General features: G+C 43.3%; 1 long non-coding RNA gene across 3 annotated transcripts in view; it reads right to left on the reverse strand.

Annotated features, from left to right (window-relative positions):
• Positions 1-14,268: 14,268 nt before the first annotated feature.
• The window catches only part of LOC109323232, a 192,473-nt gene continuing 185,241 nt past the window's right edge, over positions 14,269-21,500 (reverse strand). For all 3 annotated transcript variants that reach the window (XR_002104588.1, XR_002104587.1, XR_002104589.1), the window contains exons 4-5: positions 14,933-15,038; positions 14,269-14,294 (exon numbers count right to left, since the gene is read on the reverse strand). This is a non-coding gene — a long non-coding RNA (uncharacterized LOC109323232). The remainder of the gene's footprint in view (positions 14,295-14,932; positions 15,039-21,500) is intronic.

Here is a 21,500-nt window from a genome sequence, read left to right on the forward strand (position 1 = left end):
CAAAACAGCCCTAATGGAGGACATGAATTCAATTTCTGACAAAGGTAATTTATCTTTTGCTGCTGTATTTAAAGCCAGTGTCAGAGGTCTCAGGAATGTCCCATTCCATTTGTCAGTTGAGAGTTTTAGGAGCTACATAACCATGTTTTTGGACACTATATCATCTCTCCTATAAGCCTTCCTTCTCTGACAGAAATCAAGCCATCTTAGGAGGGCTTAGGTCATGAGAGCATAGTACTTTTTTTCAAAAAGCTGTTCAGCTCCGTTGACCCTGCTTACACAAAACACAATCCATTCTGTTCTGTGTGGAAGGTGGGTGGCTTACACACCCATACACATACATGTCCAGGAAGCACATAGCCAAAGAACCCAGTTAGGGTGTCAGACCCATAGGTTTGATGGAGCTAACTGCCCAAAAGGAGAATTTTGAACTGTGGGAGACACAGGAGATGGAGGTAAGAATAGAAGAGAAAAGAGGTCAGTAAATGAGAACAAGGATGAAAAAAGGAAGGAAGATTGCAGATAATCATATCCTAAAAAAAAACAAATATGAAAATGTCAGAGTAGAGGATGGGAGGCAGGGTTAAACATCGGGTAAATGGGTCAGAGACCTGGGAACTGGCCTTGTAGCTTAAGCTGTTTACATCAGTGGAAACTGGGATGGAGGAGGGGAAGAGGGAGCGCAAGGTGTTCAGGACAGTAGCGTCTCCTACCCACTTTGTACAATTGTACATAAATGCATAACATGCAGGGCAATGAAATCTTTAAGATTTTTCATTCATATCTATTCAATCTCTGAAAAGGTTTCTCAGGACTGCAAAAAGAGGCTGGTCCTCAAGTTTGACATGACCGTAGGATCCCAGGACCAGACACAAGCTATGACCTCACACAGACTCCTTGTGCTGTCTTGGATAAGTCACCCAAAGCTTCTCTATTCAGGTAAGATCCAACACTTACAACTCTGCATGAATCCCTCTCATCTTGGAATAAGAACGCCCTTTTCTGGTTTTGCCTAAACCCTCTACCCAAGCAACATCATCTAAATCAACAACCACTACTCCTCCAGGCCAAAAAAAAATCCTGTTTTTCCAAAAATCTGAGGGTTCAAAAATTGTTTTCATTCCACCTCAGAAAAATGCCTTTAGAACTGTTTCAGAGAAAACACTCAAGCTGCAGTCCAAAATAGCCAGTTACTGAATCCAACAGAGCAGGAGCTTGAATCTGGGTTTTCCTACATCCAGACAAAGTGTATGTATGCATGCAAATACCAACTCTACTTCTTGGATAGGAATTTTTGGACCACCTTTAGTCTCTTAAATTGGAGTAATTATAATGGTTTAAATCCACACCATAGTTTATACTGGTACAATTTCTCTGTGGAGAAAAGCCTTCAGTCCCCGCCTCTTGAATTCCCATTGTACAATAGAGATGACAATATTGCCTTGTCTGACAGCAGTTTTAGGAGAATAATGCATTAACAACTGAGAGATGCACATACAGAGCGGTAATGAGGGTCAAGCATGTACCTTAATTAAGGCATCTGTTTGAAAATTCATCTATCTTCTTTTAAAAGGTACCAGATTAAAAAGACCCTGGTATCGCTATCTCCAACAACAGATACAATCACAGACCTTCTTAAGTAAGAAGCATGAAAATAGAAAAGCTGCAAATTACATATACAGCTTGAGTGAAGACCGTCTCACTTGTTTGCCACAGACTTGGGTATACAGCACTCTCTCACGTAGATTTCTAGTACCTGAATATCATACAGCAAGGAAACATATTATTAAACTGCTGGAAAGCTAAATCTCCAATAGACCAAGTGCATCATCAGTAGCAGTTCTGCTAGCTGTTCCTCGTCTTTGTGGAACTGCGACTCAGCCATTCCGCACGCGCCAATGAGCAATCAGCAGAAGGGAATGACTGTAATAGGCTATGTTCCCTCCCTAATCTCTTTCATCATTATTTTCACCTACCAGTAATCCCTGATTTTTCTACATGAATTCTGGGTTGCACTGCTCTTCATGTTGTCTCATCAGAGTCAATGTTTGGCTTCTGTTTGCCATTTCCCCCCATTTAGACTAAGTACAGACAGTCAAAAACTCCGAGGCTGAACTGATTCAGTCTTCACAGCCTAGTTCAAGCTGCATAGTTTGAACCAATAAGCAAGTGAACGGGACATTCCCTTTTGATTCTGGAAATACAGCCACATGTCTGTAGACAGAAGGCCTCAGGACAGAAGCCAGGGGGTGCTACAGCACAAGTCCCTGCTGGACTGGAGCAGTCAGCTTGGGCCAAGGTTAGCCCATCCACCCTGTGAGGGGGAGCTTGCAGGGGAGGTGCAAAGCATCCTGGGATGCTGGGGGACTGTGTGTTAACTTGAATCTGAAAGAGATCTGGGACAGAAGTTCAATAAACCAGTATAACCTAAATCAGTTAAGTCTGATACTACATCCATCCACATTTATTTTAAACTGATTGCAGCCATTTTGGAAGTAATTTACATGTGCTGAACTTCTGTGGTACAGATTTGAATCGGTTTCTGATCACTTATATGTGTAATTTCTGTCCCTACTCCTTCTGTTGGCTATTTTGCCAGTCTAATCTCCTTTACCATCAATACCATGATCTGACCAACCAACTGACACATAGGAGATATCGAGAAAAAACCAGTTAAGGAATTATATGCACCACACCTGCACACTGTTCCTTTTGGTGGCTAAAGTAAACTGAAACAGGATGGAGGGGAGCATGAAAGAGAGAGCAAGCGAGCAAGCGCACACAAGCACAAGTGAGCGCACACACGAGCAAGTACGAGAGCAAGAGCAAGAGACCAGTACTTCCTCCAGGCTGTAAAGGAATGGGGAAGCTGCCTCTGCTTTGGAGTGCCTGCCCTCCTTTTCCATTAACCCTGAACTGACCTCTTTTGGTGCTTCTGCTAAAAGGGAGGGAGGTGAATATATGACATTAATGTGTTCCTATTGGCAAGCCCTTTGCTTCCAAGAGTCCCACAGAGAAAACTGGAGGAAAAAGCAGACCTGCACTGGTTTAATGGTGCTAAATTGTAGCAAACTGACACTGGAATGTTAAAAGCACACACCCAGCAATTTGTTTTCTCTGCAGTGCACCTTAGAAAAGGAAGCAGACAGGGAGCCCAGGCCAGAATCAGCCAGGAGTGTCCCTACACATGACTGACAAGTGGGGTAGTTTGGCTGAGGCTGAGTGGCAGCAAGTGAGTCAGCAGTGGGGTGGGGTGAGGTGGGGAAGAGAGTGAAAAAAGGGGATGTGGTTAGGGTATACAGTTGAGTCATCACAGTGATGGATGTGTTGATAACAACTGGACAAACTTCCTTTGCAGATGTACGATCTACAAAGGCAAAAATGAGCAATACAGGAAGGTAGAGACAGTAAGTTACAAGTCAGAGGATCTGAGCAAGTAAAATCTCTCTAACTGCCCATGGCAGGCTCTGCTTACCTTCTCTCCTAGCTAGGCTGGGTTTATAGAAGGAGTTTGCTTGCTGTAAAACGGGGCGATGATTCTAGCTGTATTATCATGACTCCTTTTACATTCATTCAGAACAACTTGCAGCTTTAAAGCAAGAGCCACACATCAAACATGGGAGCACATCAACAGGGGAAGCCTATGCTAGGTGGAGAGGTGCAGGGAAAACAGCGTTTTCATGACTTTCCAAGACTCCATTTAGAATTCGTCTGGCTCTCCTAAAAAATAGGCATGCCTGCCTTCTAAAGCAAGACCCAGAACTGTCTCTCGGTGGCATCTCATTAGTTGGGAGGAGTAAAGAGATAGAGGAGGAAACAGCCTGGTGGTTTTGGCACATGATTAAAAGACCGTGTTTTAAAGCAGAAGTTGGGAGGTTAGAAACAGCCCTGTTCAACAGTGATTAATAGTTATGTCCCATGCCCCATGCCCCACCCCTGCCATAAAAGTTCTGTATCATCAGTTCAGTAGGAACTGACACACTCCATAGCCACCAGTACTCCTTGTCCCACAAAGGGTAGTGGGAACACACACACAGAGTCAGGAGACCATATCTTCCGCTTTTTCCACATATTTTCTCCAGCCTTTGCTATTGCAGATTTTCTTGTGAAAAAAGCAATGATTAGCTTTCAAGTTTGAAGAGGCTGAGAGACCACATCATTCTTGTACACATGAGAGATTCTTCCTCTTCCCTTCATTCACATTTCTGTGCTCACAAGCTAAGCCAAAAAATATATAAATAAAACTTAGCTATTTAAGACGACAGACTTAGTTCTCCTATAAAAATGCTTGTGAGTCAAAGCACAGGATTATTCAGAGATCAATATTGAGGATCATGTGGAAAAGAAATGGAAACACGCAATTGAGATGCTTGGCTTTGCCTGTCCTATACTAAAATCATTGAAGAAGAGATATCCTGATTTGGTCCTGCCATCTCTGCTGAGCAGCTCAGACTGGCTCCTTCATCAATATCTGCAAAGATCTAAACCACATAAGGATGGTTTGATCCAAGTCTGCACAAAATGCAAGTAATAGGCTTTCAGGAAACGTCAGCCAGGTTCTGGGAACATTCAGACCTTGCGCATATCAGATCAAGCTTAACTTACGTGCAATTTGCGTGTGGTGGTTCACAGGAAGGAGCATGTGATGCTTCCTCACTCTATTCTGCAGCCTTGTTTCTCAGTTTTGCTGCCAAGTTATTTCTGAAAAAAGCACATCATTGATGTAAAGCTCTTTTGACATGGGCTGTCTAGGGAGAAAGTTACAACTGCAAAAGAAAGACTCTTGTCTTTATAAGTGAAAGAAAAACGACCTTGCATGCTGGAGAACTGGAGTTGGGCCTCAGTTCCTGGCTCCACTGGGGGCAGAGAGGTGGTAAGCTGGTCGAGACTCCCAGAGCCAGGTGGGGAATGTGAGGTTATGCTGACTGCTATAGACCAGGGAGGATGTGGGTGTCAGTGAGGAGAAAGGAAGTCTTATTTGCCTGGACTGCTGCTGGAGCAGCCCTGTGGCTGGACTCCCTGGGAGTTAAATTGTATTGCCCCATTAGCTTCCCCCCAAAATATATACATACTGGGTGCAGGGCTGTGCCTGCTCTGAAAGACTCCCAGTGGGGAACACCATTGTGTTTGCTCCATTTGCCCCCTGCCCTCCAGATACATGCTTGGTGCAGTGCTGCACTGCCTGGGTCCCATGGCTAGGCAGGGGCATCACAGAACTATCTCTGCCATGGCAAAAACTCCTAAGGAGGGTGGGGGGGAAGATTATGGTGCCCCGTTTTGGTCAGCACCTGGGGCTGATGCCCCGCTTTTCCCACCCTAAGTACCGTACTGGCTGGGAAGGAAGGGGAGGCACTATTCTCACTTCATATAAACTGGTTTCGCTCCATTGTTTTGAAAAATGGAGGATCTCGATAGACCACAGCTAGCGACAGTATCATTAAACTGGACTTGTGGCTGTACACCTGGTGTGAGGTCATGTTAAATATTGCCTTAGGTAACACTTTTTTTTTTTTCTCTAAACAGAAGACATTTTCCCAAAATAGAAATGACCTTGGTTAGTTCCCCTGAAGCAGAGAAAGTTATAATTGTTAGTTAATAAAGAAAGTAGTGCCACATGGACTACTCCCATCTCCCTGAATTTTGTTTGTATTAACCTTCCACAAAAGCAGGTACGGGGGTGGGCAGTGAGAAGGCGAGGGAGTCAGCTGGGTGCCAGCCATACCATCTGAATTGATCTTCAGCTTGACGGGAAATCTCAAGGGACTTGCGCATTTGACACAACAGAGGCACATGTGCAGAACTAATTCACAGCAAGGGCCAAAGACCAAACCTTCCTGGGCAAGTGCCAATAAGGAATTCTATTTTTTTTTTGGTTAATTCCTGTGACAGGTTCATGCAAGTCTGATAACTGTTGCTGGGGTTTGAATTGGACCCCCACTGCAAAGCCTGAACATTGGGTTCTGAAGAGCCAGAAACTCAAGATGAGAGCTGTAACAGACTCATCCTACGCAGGCTGGGCAAAGAGAAGAGAATGTGACATGCATTGGCAGATCTCTCTACAGGTTTGCTTATATTGGGAAGCTGACTAGCAGAACTCCAGCAGAATACATAGCACATCAGCTGCAACGCTGGAGGTCAGTTTCCTATGTAGTCAAGCTGTTAGCCAGAAGTTGGTCAAATAATAAAGATCTGATTTGTGTGCGTTTTGTGAATAGCAGTAAAGACTTTGATTTCAAGGACTGGTTTTCAAGGTCATTTGCAGAAACAATAGTTATCTGGGAAAACAGCTGCAAATTTTAAAGGTTTCACAGCTTTTAAGGAAGTGAGACAAATATTATACCTGAAATGCAGAATATTATACCTGAAATGCAGACTACTCTAGTTAGAAAGTTATCCAACAGGTATTTAGAAAAACTTCCATGTTGGTTACATAATTGGTTTTACCCTACAGATAAATCAACTGGGGCAAGCTTATATGTACAGCTTATACAAATAAAGACTGAAGTTTATTGGCATAGGATATTGGGCTAAGTTTGGCATAGGGAACATCCTTCTGTGCCAAGTGATGTACCAGCGCATAAGAGGGCCCTGACCCACAAGTGAGGTTTCATAAACATCAACACAGTACTAATAGTTAAGGGAAACATCCATTGACAGGACTTTAGATTGACTCACAAATGAATTCGGGAACAAATACAAGCTCAGCTCACAGTGACTGTTATTCTCAACATGTAGGTTGACTAGCTGTCATCTAAAGGCAGTGGGATATGGTACTAAGGAAGTGCTTAACCCTGAGGGTTAAGAAAGCCTGATTAGCTTTAAGACGCATCTTTCAATATTATGTTCCCCTTAATAACCAAAAATATCAATACAACATCAAACTGTAACCATGAAACTCTGGCCCTGTTTTTCAGACCTATGTGGTTTGGATATTCTGAAAAATGTTCAGGCAAGTGTCCAAACTTGTAGCTGTTGAATTTGATCAAAATCCCTGGTCTGTGGAGATCTGCCTACAACCAGTCATTCCTGGCTGTTCTGGGCAGATGGGAAGTTCTTCCCACTAAACACAACCAGATGATGTATTAGCAAAAAAGGGAAAATTTGAGATGACCTAAGAAAATATTTCATGATTCCCATCGCACCACCCCTCTAGCACCAAAATAAGATTTCCCATGCCAAGCTCACCAGCACTTTTTTTGTTTCTGTACATTTGCTGCAGGATGAACCAATTCCTTCTGAATGTGCCCTTCAAGGAACAAGGGAAAGATATGGTCTCCCGAGGTAATGGGCCACAATCTCTGCCTTTTTCATGAGCTTCTTGTCACCATTCAGCCTAATACCAAAAAGCAAAGCTTAGATAAGCTTTAACCAGATAAAAAGCAGTAATGGAAGAACAGCATTGTTTGCTACAAAAGTGCATTAACCAGACAGAAAGCAGTAATGGAAAGACAACGTTGTTTGCTACAAAAGTGTGTTAACCAGACAGAAAGCAGTAATGGAAAGACAACGTTGTTTGCTACAAAAGTGCCTTAACGAGACAAAAAGCAGTAATGGAAAGACAACATTGTTTGCTACAAAAGCTGACTTCCCAGGAAGTCTGTAGGAGCATTTGCTAGCATCTCCTTTTCCAATACTCCTTACGTATCACTTGATTCCTTCACCCCAATTGTCACATCTGAGAACACGGCAACAACAATGTAAGAGCATTCTTACCACCCTCTCCCTGACAATCTAATAATGCATTGTAGCAACAATGTAGAACTACCCTTGCATTTCTAACACTGAACAAGGAACATCACCACCATATTATTCATAAATCAATTCCATTCTCTTCTCTCCTTTTCTCTCTCCTTTCAAACTAGAACTGTACCCAGCAGCTTCCTGGCTGTGTATTACACACACACACACACACACACACACACACACTCATTAGGAATGAATCCACATCTAATTAGGGATGATCCTACCTTTAGCAGAGGTTCTTTCCAACCCTACTTTTGTAGATCCTACGATCCACCTATTCTATGGTATTCCACATGGAAGACGGTGTGGGTGTGGGTGTGGGTGTGGGGTGGGTGGGTGTGGGTAGGGAGAAGGTTGGGGATTGTAACTCACTGGTTAGACAAACTAGAAGCCAGATTACAAAGGGTTGTGCAGTTGTTCTAACCCCATATGATACAAGTGAGGAGCGTGAGTCCTTTTCTGAGGTCCTCTCCCACTGAGGGGTTAAAGACTGAGGCATAGAGAAACACCCAACAAGTCACACTCTAAGCAACTCAGTCTGTTGATGAGACCTTGATGATGTGTGGCGATCATGAATTTATCACTGCAGAAGCAGGCAACAGAGTCTTGGGACTGACAGTGGTAGCATGGGGGCCAGGACCAGCACTGTCCTCCTTGCCTACTCCTTGGCAGCCAGTCTGCCACATCACTCCCGACTCAGCCCAGCCACCAGTTTTGTCTGTGCTGATCTGCCCCCTCCACCATGCCTGCCCTACAGGCATCCAGGGACCCCTGGGTCCAGGACCAGCTCTCCTGTGTGTTAATCTGCCTATGACTACTACACAGGAGGGGAAACCATGTGGTTTCTCCTTTGTTCAGACTTGAAGCCCATAAAAAAGGCAGATTTTCAATGGCATCTCTCCCCCCACCCCCCCAGTCCATCCTCCTGACTGCTTCAAGGACAGAAGGTCTTTTCCTCTATGACCAACCTAAGCCCCAAACACATTTGGATCACAAGTGCCCACAAATAATTTCAATGCTTGCTTCTGCTCAGGGGTCAAACTGAAGCAGTCTGCAACTGGTATAAACAATGACCATTTCCCTACTGCAGGAAACTGGACTAGAACCTTATTTATTTTCCTGGAACTCCTTGCATCCACTTAGCTGCCTGTAACCTCAGAAAAGTTACGTTCTCTGCCTATCATTAATACACATAAAGAGGCACAGCAACCTCCAGCAGCCTAAAGACACAAAAGAACATGAAAGGTCACATGTAGCCAATTCCTGGGCTGGGTCCTGTGCCAAGAGAAACTCAGCCAAACCCAGGGATGAAGCCCTCGATGTTCTTTTCTGAGCCTGCGAGGCTGGAGGAGTTTGTGATGTGGGTATCAACACCACTATCAATAAACTAAAGATTACAGAAATGTGCATGTCACAGGTCCCCCCAAGCAGCCGTGACAGCAGTGATAGCGCACTAGCTCTTGATCTGCATTCACACAAGGCAGACTGAGAAACCAAAGACGCTCTGAATCCCATTACCAATCTCGTGAGACTTCCAGGAGGTTTGTGCAGCCCCTTGTTCTCTGGTATGCCCAGAGGTCTGAATAGTACATGGAGGATTATAACTTGGAGCCAGAAATGTAATTTAGTCCTTCGTAATTCATTAGTCACCATGCTGAAGAGGAAGCATGGTCTAGTAGCTAATGTTCAGGGCTGGGAATCAATTTTCTGGGTGCTAATCTCTGCTCTGCTACAGACTCTGTGTGGATTTAAGCTTTTTCTGTCTCTATCTATGAAGAGATTTGAGACACATCATGCTTGGAGTGTTAGGAAATTTATAAATGTTTGCAAAGATGCCAGGAGAGCGCAGGATGAATATGCCATTAAAGAAGGGCAAAGAAAACCTGGATGGTATGATACCAAAGAAACGTGGGTATGACCTTTAGGTAAAATAGCCCACAACTCCATTGTTAGGTAACCTCACAGTCTCCTTCCCTGTGAGTTAGCACAGCCAGGGTATCCTCCTGAATGACAATTTGGGTATAAGCTCCAAAAGTAGAGCTACATCTATTTCATACCAGTTGAGAGGCAGCTCCCCTCCAACTACTGATGTTGCTTTGCACTCTCCCAAGCTAGCAAACACACCCAACCTGGACTTGCTCACAGAGTAGTTGGGACAGGGATTTTCCCATCCACTGGGCATGTATTTCCACTACAGTGGGAGATGTGATTGCAGCACATGTAGGGATACATCTGCTGGTTTAATCTATCCAACTTGAATAATGATAGGCGTCAAGATGTGGTGGCACGGGCATCCAGGCCTGGGCAGGCACTTAAGTTGATAGCCCACACTGAAGTCTGTGCTACTTTTTCTTTGTCACTATTGATACTTGTGCTAACCAAACCTAGCTAGGACATGAGATGAGATCATATCAAGTGAGTAGGCAGCACTGCAGGAACCCTACACACCCCCTTCCCCTGGCTCAAAATGAACAATTTGCAGAATAACCAAAACAGTTTTCTTTTACATCCTGGGATAGGGTGGGAAACAGAATCAGAAGGGTGGTTTTGCATTAGTTATCTAGCCCACTACTCCAGCTTTGACAGAGGCCAGGCCCATCTGCTTCAAATGCAGTGCAAGAAAAAATATTCCTCAGGGTTTTTTTTTTGTTTGAAGCTGCCTTCTGCTCAAAGCAAATGTTTTGTATCCCTTCTAAAACTCTTAAAGCAGTATAGACAGAGACGTTAGCTCTGTATACTCTAATTAACCAAAGAATTATCAATTTCCCCTTTGAATCCTGTTAAGTTTTTGGTCCACCGTAATAGTCAGTGACAAGAATTTCTACAGGCCAATCAGAAGAATGCATTCATTAACTTTATATTCCTGATTTAGTGTCATTAGTTGTCTTCTTATTAACAGAAACTGTATTTTGTGAACCTCAGCTTTGCTTCTGTGCCGTGTTTAACAACACTGAACTTCTTATTTTATTGTGCAAGAGAAAAGAAAGAAATCCCAAGGCCACTTGAAGATATACACTTCTCACTTATTATTTTCCATTACATGGCCTCTTTAATCCTTTCTAAAACTGCAAGATGGGAGAAACCCCACCCCCCCACTCCCAGAATGCAGAGCCAAACAGATTTAAGCTATGTTGCTTCAGAAAGCATAGGCAAGATCTAGTACAGTGATTCTCAACCAGGGTGCTGGGGCAGCCTGGGAGATCCCAAGATCCTTTCAAGGTGCCACAGGGTGCCATGCAATATTAGCACTGGGAGGTATGCAGATACCTACACATGATTCACAAGAGAAACCTAAAGATTTCAAATGGGAATTACAGTGTTAAAGCATTCAAATTTGTTGGGGTCTTTCTCAGTTCTTTGAAATAGAAGAATTGCTCTATTTTTCTGTAGTCAAAAATCAAGTGAAAACTAAGAGCTGGCATTTTCTGAGGGGTGCCTCAGACCTATCAAGGGTGCCCTGAGTCTATCAGAACCACTGATATATAGTGTGTGGGATTTGAAAATAGATCATGTTAGCTAGTTTTGTACGGAACAGTGCAGGGCAAAGGACTTTATTTTTTATGGAGCTTCAAGTTCGGAAGGTAACTGACCTTACTTCAGTATTGTTCAGAGGGACAAGTGGGGAGAGAAGTCCTCTAGCCCTGTGGCCACTATGGATACAACTATGAATCTGATGGATGGGGACCTGTCACAGCCACAACTCCCTGAAGCTCCAGTCTGACTGATACTTAGTGGAGGCATTTTTGCAGTGATATCGGTTTTCAAATTTGCACATCTGTAATGATAAATAATCTTTAAAATACTGAAAATTTCTGTCATAACTCAGCTACAAAAACACCACACTTCAAATATGATCTGCTGAATAGGTTTTGAGTTAGCTCCTGGCAAAGCAAGAATAGATTTGTTTTCTTCTTCTCCAGTTACGCTCAAGAATGGCTCAAGCAATTCTTATTCATATCTCTAAAAAATTAAACACTCCTTCCTTTCCGCCACACCCACGCACAACTCCAGTACTTAGCACAGTATGCATGTCCTCTTGGTTTAGTCAAGGAAGATAGCTATTCGCATAGTGTGCCTAAATAAGGTGGCTTATTTTAAACATGTCCCATTCCTAATGAGAAAATCTAGTATGATTTTCTGTCCCAGGAAATATAGTTCTGCTAAAAAATACATTTCCTGGGATAGATGCTCAGTTGGGAAATCAGCACAATTCCACTGGTTTCATCAGCTATGAAAATCTGCAGCAAATCAGCATCCCACCCCCTGTGCTTCCCACTTTACATATGTACATAAAATAACAAAACCCTCACCAATCAGTAACAGCTACAGGTGTACATATATCTACACTGGAAGTTCAATCTGGAACAAGCAAGTTGATTACTCTAAAAAATAATCGTGTTAAATGGAACACACCGGGGTTGAAATACTTTATGTCAGAACTTCATTTGCTAAAGCGCACTGGAAATGAATATTTGATTAGGTTAACAACCTCAGTGGAAGAAGCGATTTATTCAACAGCGTTTGCACTGAATAAAATATCGGGTCCCTGCAGCTGAGGAGGCATGGGTGGATAAAAGTCAAGAACAGATCATCTCACAATGGCTGCGATGATATGGAAACCAATATCACTTTTATAGATCCCTGTTCAGTTTAGCTGGGAATATCTTCTTTTACAGAGCCATTAATAATTGCCTGTCCCTCAGGTTTCCTGGAAACAGACCTTCATAAACACATCAACATACTCAATAGCTTTTTCATTTGCCAGCAAGACTAAGATAGTGTAGGATAAAAGCAGGGAAGGGGGTTGAGCAAAAAATCTCTGAAGGTTGGCCCAAGAGTCAGGCCAGTCTGGACATCTTGTTCCAGGGCAGTTCAGAGAGTTTGAAAGTCACTCTTTTGCACACAGACATACACTTCTGTCTGGAGTCTAATAAAACCTACTGTAGCATTGCAGAAGCCACTGCTATATACTGTCCTATGCCTGAAGCATTTTATGTTGGCTGTTGGAGAGAACACCCAGGAGCCTCAACGGTGAGGTGAGGCCTGTCCTATGTGCTACCGACACAATTCAGAAGTCCCAGAAAGCAGGAAGGGTTGTAGCCTTGCATGTGGATGGGATAAGCTGTGCACACAGCTCAACAGAAAACACAACCTACTGACTTTCAGCACAGGGAGCAGACAACCCATTTATTTTATTCTACTTTTCTTCACGCTGTCCACAAGCAAAGAGACCAAGATCAACTAAAAGTTACCCAAAGCACTCTACAAGTTAAACTTATTTGATGAGGGCAGCCTACCAGCACAACTGTAGCAGAATATTATATCACTATATAGTCACTGTATTTTAGGATGGCAAGAGTCCACATGAGTTACACATGTATAGTTTTGCCAGTAGCATTATTTTATTACAGGTTATGCTTATTGTACAATGCAGACAGCTGTTTATGGTCACCCAGCTTCGCAAATTGGGAATGCAGCTAAACAAGAGTATGTACAGTATACGCTACTACACACAGGATGTAACTGGAGCCAGCTGAGATTTTTTTTTTAAAAAGGAGTCTCCTGCCCCTAGCAATGGCCTTTCAAAAATGGGCATTTTCACATGCACAAAAGAGATAACTGTCAAAAAAAATCTGTTCTCCCCCACTCCCAGAAGCTGTGAAAAGGCTAATCCTTTGTCAGACAGAACTAAACCTACTTCCATGCAGAGTTGAGCCAGGAGATTCTTGAGTGTCTTTCCAGCCCTGTGAGTCATATATCATTTCTTCTTTGCCCCTACTCTCACTTCCAGAAGTGCAACAGCAATCAGGACTCGTAGTAGAGATATCTTTTATTAGACCAACAAGATTTTTGCAAAAAAATTTCTTTAATGCAAGGTTTTGGCCACAAACACCCTTCATCAGGCATTGGAGAAAAGATTGTAAAAGTTCTCCTGGGTAAAAATGAAAGTTCATATTTCATAGGATTTCACAGAGGAGTCAATAGATGGAAAACTCCTCTGCAATGGCAACACGTAGGGGGTGCATGGAGGTGCACATGCACACCCTGAGAGTGCTGGTGCACCCCCAACAGGCCGTGCTCCCCGCTTAGGTGACAGGCGGGGGGGAGGAGGGGGCGACAGGCAGGAGTGCTGAAGCCCCGCTGTAAGCACTGGCCGGGGAGTGGGAATGCCGGATGTAGCACTGTGACTGTTTCCAGGCGTGCTGTGGCCACTTTCTGGTCAGCATAATTGACCACAGGGGGACCCCCCCCGGTCAGCCAGATTGGCCATGATCACCAACTGGTCGCTGGGAGGGCACGTGCCCCCCCAACTAAGGTGGCACCAATCATCCATGCTCCTCTGGGCAGTCAGTTCATAGCTGGAGTCTCTAACCTCGTGTGAGGATCTGTGATGATGCAAATTACCTTGAAACAAAGGCAGGAGCAGGATCTCAGTTTTCAAGTGGTCACAGTTGTTTTCTGCTTGGGAAAATATGAAGATTTCATTTAAAGAGTCAGCTAAAGTTCAATATTGTCCATGTGTTGGGTATCCAGGTTGTAGTTGTATTGGTCTAGAGGAAAAAGCGATCAGGACTTGTAGTAGAGATGATATCTTTTATTAGACCAACAAGATTTTTGCAAAAAAAAATTTCTTTAATTGCAAGCTTTCAGGCACAAATACCCTTCAGGTGTAACAGGGCAGTTTGGCACTCTTAGCTGGTAACAGCTGGAGCTGGCCCATTGGCATTGGTAGTGGCAGACAGACTAGTAGCATGGCAGCTACTTTTTTTGTCCTCCTCCACCCCTCCCCACCAAGTTGGCCCCCAGGGCTGGTATCCTGGTCAAGCATCTTAGTTACACTGCTGTTCACTTCCCTTCCCCTTTAAAAACAGCAAGAAGGTGAAAGAGATGGGGATAGAAGAACATGCACATGCTCTCTCTCATTTGCCTTTACATCTTATTTCCAGTTAAGCTTTGGATTACCGGTGACTGAAACTAAACATAGAAACAGTTTACTGAAGGATGAAGTAAACTTGCCATCACTTTGAAACATAAGAGATAGTGCTGAAGGAAAACTACAGCATCAGGGAAATCCCCTGCTACTACAACATATACTTATCAAGCTCTCATCTTGAAACCAGTCAAGTTTCTTGTACTCACAAGTCTTTCAACCTGGTGTTGAAAACATTTTAACCAATTCCTTACCCACCTTACAATGACCCCCATCTTCTCCATCTTAGCTAATTTCCAGTGTAGCACTGCAAATACTATACTCCATTTCACATACATAAGATCTACTCTCTTTTTTCTTTTACCTTATCAAAGGCAGGTACCAGATTAGTTTGCCATGATACACCTTTGGTAAGTCTGCACTATATCCCGCCTTCCATATCTTTATTTTTTTCCATCCTAAATTTTTGTCTAAACCCTTACATGCCATCAGGGTCTGACTAATAACTTACAGAGGTCCAGGTCTCCTTCAAATCCTTTCCTTAAGCACAAACACTGTATTTACTGTTCTCAAGTCAGACAAAACCTCTTTTGATTTGATATATTCTTAAAAAGCCCTTGTTACCACTCTTACAATGACAAGAGCCATTTCTGTTGCTGTGATGGAAGTGATTTGGTTTCTGCACACCCATTCTCACCCCTGCCACTACTCAAGCCCATTCAGTTCAGAGTTTGGCTTCCACTTCAACAACGGAAATTTCTAGTGCTATATTGTTTTTCCTATGATCATTGTGTATTACCCCCAGTGACCAATACCATTATCCTTACTGAAAACTGAGCCTAAGCCATATCAAGCTTACCTCGAAACTCTATCCCACCTTCACTGCACAGTCACTTTGACCCGTTCCTAGTTCTGTTGTAATTAATACATAAGGCTTGCTGTCTTTAAATAAAGATTGGAGACCTTTCAAAAGTAGATGGTTTAGTTCGACCGCAAGTTGTCAAGTTAGATGTTGGACTCTCAGGGGGTAATTCTGGGACCTGTATTCTCTGAGAGGGTAGATCAGACCAAGAGTGTATAGCGGTGGCAGCTCAGGGCACTGGTGTATGTGAATATAGATCAAGAGATACACATTTATTTTGGGAAGGGTATTTGACATGACTAAATATTTTGCTTGTAATTTATGCACATGCATCCAGGTTTATGAAGTAAAAGGAAATGTGTTCCTTGAGCAATTTATACAAGTGCATTATGCGTTGACTCCAACACTTCTCAGCACTGGGCATGGCTGAACTGGTTCATATCAAATGAGAGCTGACCCACAACCTTTGCCTAAAATTTCAGAAGTGACAAATAAACAACTATGCCTAAAAAGAATATGGGTAACTCGAAAAAGGGAAGCTTTTATAAAACCTATACAGAAAGTGTACCTAAGTATCCAAACATCAGGAACTTACTATCCTTAGGAAATTTCTGGATGTGAGTGATACTTACCCAGGTCTCACAAGTGTTACCATATCAATTTATAAATGCCAGGGGTCAAATCCTGGTCCCACTTAAGTCTATAACAAAAACCCTATCGACTGTTATGGGGTCAGGACTTCTCTTTAGGAGTGGGAAAAATGCTGGTGGAGCTCTATTCTAGCAACAAGATAATGCATACATGCAAATATCACTTTTGAATGCAATATATGTATTTATACCCATAAACACCACATTTGGAAAGAATAAGTTGGGCTGTTAGCAGTAAACAGTTCTGAAATGGAGTATCAAGACAATCTCCTGTTATTCATAGAAAGGAAAGGATTTTTGGAGGTGATATCTTTTATCGGACCAACTGCATAGTATACAAGCCAGTTTGTGGGTATCCAGGTTGAGGTTTACTTCAAAACATGGCCTTAAAATTAGCTTTTTTGGGATTACTTTTATTAGAACCATATTTAAGCCAAGAAGTGCAGCCATAACATTTTGGAATCTGGGCCACTTTATAAAAATATAAATATACAATTACAGCATTTTTAATGCACGCTTATTTTTCTAGCATCAAATGGGACAGAGGAAGAGGCAATGTTCAGTCATTGCACAGCTTAATGTAAGTAGATATTTCACACATGCATTCATGCTTTATGCCTCTGACTTCGTAAACTTAATTGCCTTGGGAGGCGGGAGTGGAGGTCAGAATGGTTAAATATTTCAGGAATGAATGCTTCTCAGGCTGACAGCAAAGTTCAAGCTCTTCTGCATTCCTCCTAATGCATCACCTTCTGAGACATAAAGATGCAGCAAAATACTTATCACCTTGACAATGCAGAAGTAAGCCAGGAAGGGTCATTGGAGGGTCACTCTGCTGGGATGCCTTAACGTACATTACTGATTACACATTGCTTTCAGGAGGAATCCGTGCCAGACACTGAGGTGCTAAGTCAACATATTAGAGGCTAAAGGAGACAATGACTTTTAAGTAACATTCAGTCTTCTCGCTGCGAAATATTTTGAACCAGCTGTGTCTGTTGTAAGTGATATAAAAGACTGCCATCCACAGTTCAAAGCCAGTCTCACCAATTCAGTTGGCAGAATGGCAGGTGACAACCAGCTAACGTTTTTAGGTGGGATTTATTACAAAATCATTGGATGATCACACTGACCCATTAAACAACCTTTTAATGAAAGCACACGAGATTTTCTGGTGAAACTTAGGAGCTGTTGGGATTTTTCTTGGGGCTCAAAGCAATCACCACATATCACCACTCTGTCCTTGGATTCTTATATGCAACATTCAGGAAAGATGCAGTAAGAGACAGCAAAATCTCTTGTGTATCTACAAACCACAGCATGAGCTGTGGCAGGGCAGGTTTTCCCATTGCTGAGATGTATTACAGGTTGCTACTGTGCTGGGCGCTCTATATATATTGTAAACTCATTGGAAGAGACTGTCTCTTGGTAATGGACAAGACAAACGTTGCAAGTACGGGACATCAACGCAGTAAACTGACATCAAATTTAACACCAAAGCAGCAAATTGAGAAATGAGATTCACAGAGATTACATGACATTCTCTAGATTTGTGGCAGATTTACTCACTGAACCCAGGCAACTTAAGTGCCAATGTCTTATCCCTTTCAACCTGCTCCCCCGCCCTGCCATGTGCCCTGTAGAGTTGGCATTGCTTTGCACAAAGCTAATTCCAGAAGAACTTCCTGTAGAAATGGTAGGGCTGTAGTTTGCCAACTGTCCACAAGGAACTGAACTAAAAATATCAAATTAATTCCATACAGTGAGCAGTAAAGACCAATTTGTTAAAGAGGCAGTCTCCTTTTTTTGGGAGGCACACACATTTAGGCTTACATTTCTTTCATATCACTGAAAGATAAGAAGAAATCTACATGCTTCGTACTTTGAGCTACTTGCTTATTAATACTCTCAGCAGTTGAAGATGCACAGGCTCCTACTCAATGAGCTCATACACAGCTCATTTTCACATGTATAAGATACAAGGGCAAGATGTGCTGATCCAAACTGTGACTACTCTCCTATGAAAACTTCAGCTCAAAGGACCTTTAAAGCATGTGTATCCATGACTGCTCCACTGTTGAGCTGGCAACATGAAAAGGAATTCCAATATGGCTTAAATTTGCATAGAGCAGCAGCTAAGAGCTGGCTCTGCTAATGTCTGGAAGCTGTGGGTTTACCTCTGTGGTTTCTCTAGTCCCATTTGGCTCTCAGCTTGAGCACAGCCAGGTTTCACGATGCCTACCCAAATGCTAATAATAATAGTTATAATAATAATAATAATAATAATGTGGTTTGGCTCATCTCTGCCTGAGGTGTCACCTACTCAGCACTCCTAAGCAGTCCTATTACCCAATACAATCAATTTACTCACCATAGCAGTTCAAAATTTAAGGGCTTTTCTAGACCTACGAATACACTTCAAGCCAATGGAATTAACTGGCAATGAGGCAGAACTGGGCCCTCCTGACATGTCTGTATTGACTCCATGTTATACCTGGGAGTGCCACTCTGAAGCACATCTATCCAACTGACTCCCACTTGCAGGTCGCTGAATCCCTGAAGCGAGCCAAGCTGTCATCCTAGTGCACGCAGACATGTGTGCCCAATACCATTCTACATGCCACAATAATGCAGCTACCTTGCCTTATTTTCAGGAACTGGTGCACGAGGAGTAAATGTGTATGGTGCATCTTATGGCTGGGGTCCTGGCTACGGCAGAGGATCACGGTACATTTTCAGTCAGGGTACAGGTCCCCATTGGACAAAGTGTTACACAGTCTCCCTCCACATGTGCAGATAAAAGCACAATGGGATCTAATGCACGTTTCTGGGATCATGCATTAGATTCCATCATGCCTTATTGCCCGTGCAGGAAGAGCCTGATCCCAGGCTCCCTCTGCGCAAGCAAGAAGCAGGCTCTCACAGCTGGGACCAGTGGCGATGCATAGGGGGTGCATGGGCATCCCCTGAGAGCACTCCCCACTTAAGCGATGGGCAGTAGGGGCAGGTAGGAGTGCTGGTGCCCCCCCTGCGAGTGCCAGCTGGGGAGTAGGAGCACCGGATGTAGCACCGCAGCCACTTCCGGGAGCACTGAGGCCACTTCCCACTTGGTGAGTTTTGCCACGTGGACCCCTCCTCCAGTCAGTGAGATTGGCCTCCCCTGGTCACTGACTGGTCGCTGGGGGGGGCATGTGCCTCCCTCCCCAACTAAGGTGGTACCAGTCGCCCATGGCTGGCAGTCCTCCGAGCTAAGGGTCTCCCAGCGATGGGGGCACCCCATGCATTCCCAGGGTGGGTGGGAGTCACCACAGAAGTGATCTCTCTGCCCCAGGGGGTTTCAAGTGGGTACTGACACTGGGAAGCACAGAGGGTACTCAGCATCCTCCTCTGTGGGACTGAATCCTGGCAGCTATGGGGTGCTGTCAGGACCCAGAGCTCACAGCTGCTGGGGCTCAGAGACTTCAGAAATTGCAGGACTTGCAGCCCCAGCTGGGAAAGGTGCACCCCTGTGACTGGGAGCCCACAGATGATAGGGCTGCCAGCCTCAGGAGAGATCCTGCTACACATGCAAATTAAAGCTCGACAGCAACCAGCTATAAAATTAGTACTTATTTTCAAGATCTAGCTTTATACCTTGTTGGAGTTTTTAATGGTGCGGTAAATGCTTTGCACGTGTAGCTGGTCTCAAGGGAATTGTGCAATTAACTAGTTAATTGTGCGATACCTGTAATGTGTAGAGGGAGCCACAAACATATTTGTAATAGGGTTTATACCTACACTGACATGACCTTCTAAGCAAAACCTGTCAGGAAACCAATTCCCTCTCCTTCTTCAGTGAAAAAATTAGACAAATAGGAATTTTGGAGACAGAAGCTTTTTTTCAGTTTTCACCCAGAAGGGTTTGGGGATTAAACTGCAAAGTATAAATGCAGGAATTTTTTTTTTTTGGCAAAAATTTATTTAGTCAAAGAAGCATTTTCAGTTAGAGACATCAAGAGATGTTTTTTCTAGATCTTCATAATGCCATGTTAAAACAAGCAAGATAATATCTACTGAAAAAGGTTTAAAATAGTTTCTTACCCATAACAGGTTTTCGAAAAATCCACCCCTGTTACTTTTACTCGTTCTTTGCAGTTAGAGGGGATGTTAAACCACTCAGGCACAACAAGTCTTCCAATGCCTTTCCACCTTTCTCTTACACATGCCCAGAAGGGCAGACTAATACTCTCACGGTTTACAGGGCTGACCTCAGTGAAAGGCTGATCTCACTGCAGCACAAAGTACCACTTATATTCCCAAAAGCACTAGTGATGCATGTGGGCAAATATACCACCTCAAGTCCACAGAGTAACATGAATATATGGCTTTGCAATAAAGTAAGCACAGCAATTGCTATGCATTCCCCTCCCCATGCTTCCTATTTTACTGCTCCAAGTAGACATTAATAACATTAGGACCTTTTGCACAGCCATAGGACATACAGCCTTCTGTAGTGTGAATTGTCCCAGAGCTACCTTTCCTTGGGATCCACTGGGAGATTTTGCCATAGATTTCCCATTCAGTTCAACAGGACAGCTTAGCATTCGACGAATCAGGTTAGGATACAGACTCCTGTTACTTCCTGCACCAATTGTAAACCCACTGCAATGCACAAGGAGGCTTTGGCCATTCATGATTGTGTTTCCCAAATAGTCATTGTCATAGCAACTCAGATTGTATGCACAGCTAAGCACTTCCCTGATCACAAGAGGAGAGAAGCAACCGATCTGGATATTGTATTGTTATACCCATAGGACAGATCACACGGATGTAATGTAGCAGGCTCCAGGGGAGACCAGCATAAATGTAAGGCAATCTATTTCTGACAAAGCCAAGGTCATTTTCTGCTAATACATTTTTTACAATGCAAGAGGGCTGGGCTGTAAGTAATTCAGCTCTTTAAAGCCAAACACTGTTTTTAAAAAGATAAACATTTGCTAACGTTCTGTGCTAATTTCAGGGATCGCAGTAGATGTGGCAAAGAGGCTGCTGCCATTTAGGCAGGCTTTTATGGTTAGAGAGCACTCCTACAAAATATTCCCTCAAAGAGAGAATTAAAGTGACCAGATGCAGGAAATGTCCTGTGTGGCACTTGTGGATGTCACTCTGGATTTGCTATGCAATCATGTTCTGATATAAAAATAGCATTTATATATTCTTTCTTGAATTGAGGCTTTTGTCAGGGAGGAGAGTAGATCCGGCTAACTACAGGCCTATTAGCCTGACTTCTATCCTGGGGAAGATCTTAGAAAAGTTTATTAAGGAGGCCATCCTT

This window comes from Crocodylus porosus, unplaced genomic scaffold (assembly GCF_001723895.1).
Source record: "Crocodylus porosus isolate Cpor-Errol unplaced genomic scaffold, CroPor_comp1, whole genome shotgun sequence".
Classification (NCBI taxonomy): domain Eukaryota; kingdom Metazoa; phylum Chordata; order Crocodylia; family Crocodylidae; genus Crocodylus; species Crocodylus porosus.